We start from the raw sequence: 8,166 nt of genomic DNA, 5'->3' as shown, positions 1-8,166 counted from the left end.
AAATTTTCAGCTCCTGGTGGGTTCTTCCCTTTTTTTAAAAAAAATTTATTATCCTTATTATTATTTTTAGTGCTTATTCACTTTTGAGAGAGAGAGAGAGAGAGAGAGAGAGAGAGAGAGAGAGAGACAGCATGCGTGCACACGCATGCAAGCTGGGGAGGGGCAGAGAGAAAGAGAGAGAGGGAGATACAGAATTCGAAGCAGGCTCCAGGCTCTGAGCAGCTCGTAGCCCAACATGGGGCTCAAACTCATGAACCATGAGATCATGACCTGAGCCAAAGTCAGACGCTTAACCAACTGAGCCACCCAGGTGCCCTGGGTTCTTCCCTTTGAGATGAGGAAAACTGAATCTTACTATGTTGTTCAACATAGTAATTCTGCTTGGATCACAGCCCTTAATGAACAAATGCCTTCTATTTATTTGGTCATCCATCTGTCATTCAATATATGGTTATTGAGAGTCGGGTACTGTTCTAGGTTCTGGGAAAATAGTAGTGAACAAAACAGACCAATACCTAGCACTCAAATAGTTTATATTCTAGTGAACGTTATATAATTTAAACATAGGCAAGCTTGATCCCTGAGATCTGGTCATTTAACAAGGAGTTTATATTTTCTGTTGATATCCACCCCCTTTAAAAAAAAAAAAAAAAGGAAGCTGTAGAACAGAAGAATTACTTGTTCATAATCAGTCCCTGACAGGGCTAAAATAGATCCTAGGTCTTAGACTCCCAGTGTCCTTTGCACCACACGGTGCAAATGGAAAAAGTTTGAGGAGCCCCTTGAACTGACAAACATGCCATGAGTTAATGTAGCATTTCCTAGGTATGGAAACATTTATGAGATATTAGTAGAAATTTCTATAGACCTTAGAATTAAAGAACACAAGGAACATGAACATGAAGGATAGGAAAAATGAGAGGTGGTATTTGAAGACTTAAAAAAAAATTTTTTTTAATGTTTATTTATTTTTGAGAGAGACAGAGACAGAATGTGAGTGGGTTAGGGGCAGAGAGAGAGGGAGACACAGAATTGGAAGCAGGCTCCAGGCTCTGAGCTGGCAGCACAGAGTCTGATGTGGAGCTCGAACTCAGGAGCTGCGAGATCATGACCTGAGCTAAAGTTGGACGCTTCACCAACTGAGCCACCCAGGCACCTCTGAAAACTTTTTAAAACCAGACCCTCTTACTTGAGCAAGTTTCTTCAGTCAGATTTCCAAGTTACGGTAAACACTTTGAGCAAACATACATGACCCAGTGAATCTTACATGAACAGATTGCTTTTGTTTTCTTCAAGGGCCTGTGAAAGCTGCTTTCAGAGGGCAAGTCAGGCAGTGGCTTTTCCTGTTTTAATTTCAAGGTTCAGCATGTTATGTTCCCGGTGGCTTCCTATTTCTCCTTTCCCTCAGAGTTCAAGATTAACAGCAATTTTCCACCTTGAAAACAATGCAAACATTTCACCCCTATGGATTACAGTGAGGTTGGGTTCATTGAGCTGTGTGAACATCCGGGCTTTTATGAGGTAGTTTGGGCTTCTTCTCAAGGCTTCCCTTTAGATTGCACAGAGGTGGATTTTTCTCCTGCGGATGTGGGAAATAATTCCAAAATTATTTATTAGAAGCCCATGCTCAGAGTCAGACTCTCAAGGCTTCATATTTGGCAGCCTGGAACTCATCTTAATGTCTGCATTAAGATGACTTTGATGGCTGAGTATCATGAGACTTCCTTCATCCCTAAATCAAAAAATGTCATTGTTGACTCCATGCTATTAAACTTGTGCCTCTGTCACTACGTCCTTTCCTTTCTAAACCTCAGAGAATGCACTGAGAAATCAATGGAGACAGAAAATACTAGAAAGAAGAATAATTATGTACCCTGAAAATGCAAGGTTTATTTTCTGATAGAAAGAAACTAAAGGGGAAGCATCATGATGGTTTAAAAGTGAAACATTTACAAATTAAAGGCAAATTTGGAAATTTAAAAGACTGTTTGGAAAGAAAAAAAAAATCTGGAGATCTTTATCCTTCCACCCTTTCCTAGAATACTTTTCTTTCCCAGTCACCTCACCTTCCTTTTCCGCCTGCACGCACACCTCAACTTGCCAACAAATGCACTTACTAGAGGCAAGAAAGGATTCGGTCATTTCTCAAGTGAGGCAAAGGAAGATCTGGTCCTTTGTCTCTAGTATTTGATTCACAAGGTGTCCAAAAACTGAGGTGCTACAAATGGGAGCATTTGTGAAATCCCTCTGTTTGCTTTTGTTTGCTTAGAGATGAAGCTTGTTACCTACAGCAATCCCAGCATTCAAAACCTTTGGTTTGAAGCTGTCACCCTGCTATACATGGCTTTTTCCTAGTTCTTCAAGCCATCTGGCAGCTATCTTCTTGTGGCCAATGAGATAATGTGAGATTCTTTTAAATTCTGTAAATATTTATTGAATACTTTGTGTTGGTTTTGTGCCTTTAGTGGCAACTTTTAAGAGATAAAAATATGTACTATGTTCTCTAACTTAAAGACACTCAGAGCTTTGGTCTTTTGAAAATGAACAGAAACGGGAACCCGATGAGTATTGGGACCTTACACTTATGGTCTCCATCAGAGACAATTAACTGATTAGAACATGGAGTTGTCAAAGGTAAACTGTGTGTCTTTTACTAGGGACCAAGGGCCACCTGTGATAACTGTTAGATACCTGCACGTCCAATATGGGCTCTTCCCAACGGGCATAGTCAAATAAGCATCAGAATGTCTTAGGAACTTCCCGGGAGAATGGTGACTATTTTTCTTTGTTAGACTTGGAGGAACTAAGATGAATCAGAGTAGTTTTGGTATTATATCATGGTAAATACATGGCCATCATATGGTGATATCATGACTCTGCAAGAACCAAATTATATTCTCATCCATTACCCTTACTAGGCTCCTAGAGAAAAGCAGATTTACAATTAATAGGGGGGAAAAAACCTAACGCACAGCAGGTAATATAGAGAATAAAGCTGAGGCTCTATAGCCAGACTCTCTGGATTTGAATCCTGATTGTGCTACATACTAGCTGTAAGACCATGGACAGTTTTCTTAATCCATGCTATGCCTTGGTTATCTCATCTATAAAGCTAGAATTATAATGATGTCTGCCTCAGGGAGCTGTGAAGGTTAAATGAGTAAATACTTGGAAGAATTTTGAACAGTGCCTAGGCCATAGTAATGGCTTGATAAATGTTAGATCTTATTATAATAACTACCTTAAAAAAGTTAATTCAGGACCAATTAATGGAATATTACCCATGTTGAGAACTTAGAGCCCAGATGTATATATTTTTTTATTTTTATTTTTTAATTTTCATTTTAATTACAGTCAGTTAACATGCAGTGTTATACTAGTTTTAGGCACACAATATAGTGATTCAACAATTCCATACATCATCTGGTGCTCATCACAAGTGCATTCCTTAATCCCTGTCACCTATTTCACTCCCTCCCTGCCCCCACTAACCATCAGTTTGTTTTCTATAATTAAGAGTCTGTTTCTTGGTTTGTGTCTCTCTCTGTCTCTTTTTCCCCTTTGCTCATTTGTTTTATTTCTTAAATTCCATATGAGTGAAATCATATATTTGTCTTTCTCTGACTTACTTCGCTTAGCATTATACTCTCTAGATCCATCCATGTCGTTGCAATGGCAAGATTTCATTCTTTTTTATAGCTGAATAGTTTTCCTGTGTGTGTGTGTGTGTGTGTGTGTGTGTGTGTGTGTGTGTGTGTATCACATCTTCTTTATTCATCAATCAATGGAAACTCAGTCTGCTTCCATAACTTGGGTATTGTAAATAATGCTGATATAAACATAGGGGTACACGTATCCTTGAATTAGTGTTTTTGCATTCTTTGGGTAAATACCCAGTAGAGCAGTTGTTGGATTGTAGGGTATTTCTATTTTTAACTTTTTGAGGAACCTCCATATTGTTTTCCAGAGCAGCTGCACCATTTTGCATTCCCACCAACAGAGCACAAGTGTTCCTTTTCCTCCACATCCTCGCCAATACCTGTTGTTTCTTGTGTTGTTGATTTTAGCCATTCTGACAGGGTGTGAGGTGATAGCTCATTGTAGTTTAGATTTGAATTTCTCTGATGGTAAGTTATGATGAACATCTTTCCATGTATCTGTTGGCTGTCCAGATGTCTTCTTTGCAGAAATGTCTGTTCATATGTTCTGCCCATTTTTTATTGGATTATTTGTTTTTCTGGGGTGTTGACTTTTAAAAGTTCTTTATATATTATGGATATTAACCCTTATTGAATATGTCATTTGCGGATTTCTTCTCCCATTCCATAGGTTGCCTTTTAGTTTTGTTGATTGTTTCCTTCACTGTGCAGAAGCTTTTTATTTTGATGTAGTTCCAATAGTTTATTTTTACTTTTATGTCCTTTCCCTCAGGAGACATATCTAGAAAAATGTTTCTATGGCCCATGTCAAAGAGGTTACTGCCTGTGTTCTTTTCTAGGATTTTTGTGGCTTCAGGTCTCACATTTATGTCTTTAATCCATTTTCAATTTATTTCTGTGTGTGATGTAAGGAAGTGGTCCAGTTTCATCTTCTTCATGTAGCTATCCACTTTTCCCAACACCGTTTGTTGAAAACACTGTCTTTTTCCTGCTAGATTTTCTTTCCTGCTTTGTCAAAGATTAATTGACCATGTAGTTGTGGGCTTATTTCTGGATTTTCTGTGTGTCTATTTTTGCGCCAGTAACACGCTGTTTTGGTTACTACAGCTTTGTAATATAACTTGAAGTCTGGAGTTGTGATGCCTCCAGGTTTGCTTTTCTTTTTCAATACTGCTTTGGTTGTACAGGGTCTTTGTGGTTCCATACAAATTTTCGAATTATTTGTTCTAGGTCTGCAAAAAATGTTGTTGGTATTTTGATAGGAATTGCATTAAATGTGTAGGTTGCTTTGGGAAGTATGAACATCTTAACAATATTTGTTCTTCCAACCCATGAGTGTGGAATGTCTTTTTATGACTTTGTGTCATATTCTATTTTTTTCATCAGTTTTTGAGTGTTTTCAGAGTACAGGTCTTTCACCTCTTTGGTTAGGTTTATTCCTAAGTATCTCAGTATTTTTGGTGCCATTGTAAATGGGACTGTTTTCTTCATTTCTCTTTCTGGTGCTTCACTGTTGGTATATAGATATGAAACAGATGTCTGTACATTGATTTTGTGTCCCGTGACTTTACTGAATTTATCAGTTCTTTTTTTTTTTATTTTTTTTTTAACGTTTATTTATTTTTGAGACAGAGAGGGACAGAGCGTGAATAGGGGAGGGGCAGAGAGAGAGGGAGACACAGAATCCGAAACAGGTTCCAGGTTCTGAGCTGTCAGCACAGAGCCCGACGCGGGGCTCGAACTCACGGACCGTGAGATCATGACCTGAGCTGAAGTTGGATGCTTAACTGACTGAGCCACTCAGGAGCCCCCTGAATTTATCAGTTCTAACAGCATTTTGGTACAGTATTTAAGGTTTTCTATATATAGTATCATGTCATCGGCAAAAGTGGAAGTTTTACTTCTTTACTGATTTGGATGCCTTTGTTTCTGTTTGTTGACTGATTGCTGTTGCTAGGACTTAATAGTACTATGTAAACAAAAGTGGTGAGAATGGACATCCTTGCCTTACTCCTGACTTTAGGGGGGAAAGCCCTCAGTTTTTCCCCATTGAGGATGTTAGCTGTGGGATTTTCATATATGGCCTTTATTATGTTGAGGTATGTCCCCTCTGAACCTAGTTTGTTGAGAGTTTTTATTATGAATGGATGTTGTACTTTGTCAAATGTTTTTTTCTGCATCTTTTGAAATGATTGTAAGGTTCTTATCATTTCTATTATTGATGTGATAAATCTTGTGGTTTGATTTGTGAATATTGACCACCCTTGCAACCCAGGAATAAATCCCACTCAATTGTGATGAGTGTTTTTTAAATATATTGTTGGATTCTATTTGCTAGTATTTTATTGAGGATTTTTGTGTCTGTTTTCATCAGAACTATTGGCCTATAGTTCTCTTTTTTGTGGTGTTTTATCTTGTTTTGGTGTCAGGGTAATGCTGGCCTCATAGAATGAATTTGAAAGTTTTCCTGCCTTTTTAAGCTTTTTGGAATAGTTTGAGAAGAACAAGTATTAACTCCTCTTTATTTATTTTTTATTTTTTTAAAAATGTTTTTATTTATTTTTGAAACAGAGAGAGACAGAGCATGAGCAGGGGAGGGGCAGAGAGAGAGGGAGACACAGAACCTGAAGCAGACTCCAGGCTCTGAGCTGTCAGCACAGAGCCCGATGTAGGGCTTTAACTCACAGACCATGAGATCATGACCTGAGCTGAAGTCAGACACTTAACCGACTGAGCCATCCAGTTGCCCCTACTCCTCTTTAAATGTTTGGTAGAATTCACCTGTGAAGCCATCTGGTCCTTTACTTTTGTTTGTTGGCAGTTTTTGATTACTGATTCAATTTCTTTGCTAGTAATAAGGCTGATCAAATTTTATCATTTGTCCTGTTTCAGTTTTGGTTAAGTTACATGTTTTCTTTTTCTTTCTTTTTTTTTTAAATATAACTTATTGTCAAATTGGCTAACATACAGTGCGTAGAGTGTGCTCTTGGTTTTTTGGGTAGATTCCTGTGGTTCATCGCTTACATACAATATCCAGTGTTCATCTTAACAAGTGCCCTCCTCAATGCCCATCACCCATTTTCCCCTCTCCTCCACCCCTATCCACCCTCAGTTTATTTTCTGTAATTAAGAGTCTCTTATGGTTTGCCTCCCTCCCTCTCTGTTTGTAACTATTTTTTCCCCTCCCGTCCCCCATGGTCTTCTGTTAAGTTTCTCAAAATCCCTATATGAGTGAGAACATATGATATCTGTTCTTCTCTGACTGATTTACTTCACTCAGCGTATTACCTTCCAGTTCCATCCATGTTGCTGCAAATGGCATGATTTTATTCTTTCTCATTGCCAAATAGTATTCCATTGTATATATAAACCATATCTTCTTTATCCATTCATCAGTTGATGGACATTTAGGCTCTTTGCATAATCTGGCTATTGTTGAAAATGCTGCTATAAATATTGAGGTACACGTGCCCCTATGCATCAGCACTCCTGTATCCCTTGGATAAATTCCTAACAGTGCTATTGCTGGGTCGTAGGGTAGTTCTATTTTTAATTTTTTGAGGAATGTCTACATTGTTTTCCAGAGTGGCTGCACCAGTTTGCATTCCCACTAACAGTGCAAGAAGGTTCCCGTTTCTCCACATCCTTGCCTGCATCTGTAGTTTCCTGATTGGGTTCTTCAGAGATTCACACACTCTGACCAGTGTGAAGTGGTATCTCAGTGGGGCTTTGATTTGTGTTTCCCTGTTGATGAGTGGCATTGAGCATCTTTTCATGTGTCTGTTGGTCATCTTTTTAAAAGTGTCTATTCATGTCATCTGCCCATTTCTTCACTGGATTATTTTTTTTTCAGGTATGGAATTTAGTATGTTCTTTATAGATGTTGGAAACTAGCCCTTTATCTGATATGTCATTTGCAAATATCTTTTCCCATTCCATTGGTTGCCTTTTAGTTTTGTTGGTTGTTTCCTTTGGTGTGCAGAAGCTTTTTATCTTGATGAGCTCCCAGTAGTTCATTTTTGCTTTTAATTCCCTTGCCTTTGGATATGTATTGAATAAGAAATTGCTGCAGCTGAGGTCAAAGAGGTTGCCTACTTTCTCCTGTAGGGTTCTGATGGTTTCCTGTCTCTCATTTAGGTCTTTCATCCATTTTGAGTTTATTTTTGTGTATGGTGTAAGAAAGTGGCCTAGTTTCATTCTTCTGCATGTTGCTGTCCAGTTCTCCCAGCACCATTTGCTAAAGAGACTGTTTTTTTTCCATTGGATGCTCTTTCCTGCTTTGTCAAAGATGAGTTGGCCATATATTTGTGGGTCCAGTTCTGGGTTCTCTATTCCATTGGTCTATGTGTCTGTTTTTATGCCAATACCATACTGTCTTGATGATTACAACTTTATAGTCAAGGCTAACATCTGGGATTGTGATGCCTCCCACTTTGGCTTTCTTCTTCAATATTACTTTGGCTACTTGGGGTCTTTTGTGGTTCCATACAGATTTTAGGATTATTTG

This window comes from Herpailurus yagouaroundi, unplaced genomic scaffold, assembly GCF_014898765.1.
Source record: "Herpailurus yagouaroundi ecotype Mexico unplaced genomic scaffold, PumYag 29, whole genome shotgun sequence".
Taxonomy (NCBI): domain Eukaryota; kingdom Metazoa; phylum Chordata; class Mammalia; order Carnivora; family Felidae; genus Herpailurus; species Herpailurus yagouaroundi.
This window is presented reverse-complemented; position numbering follows the sequence as displayed.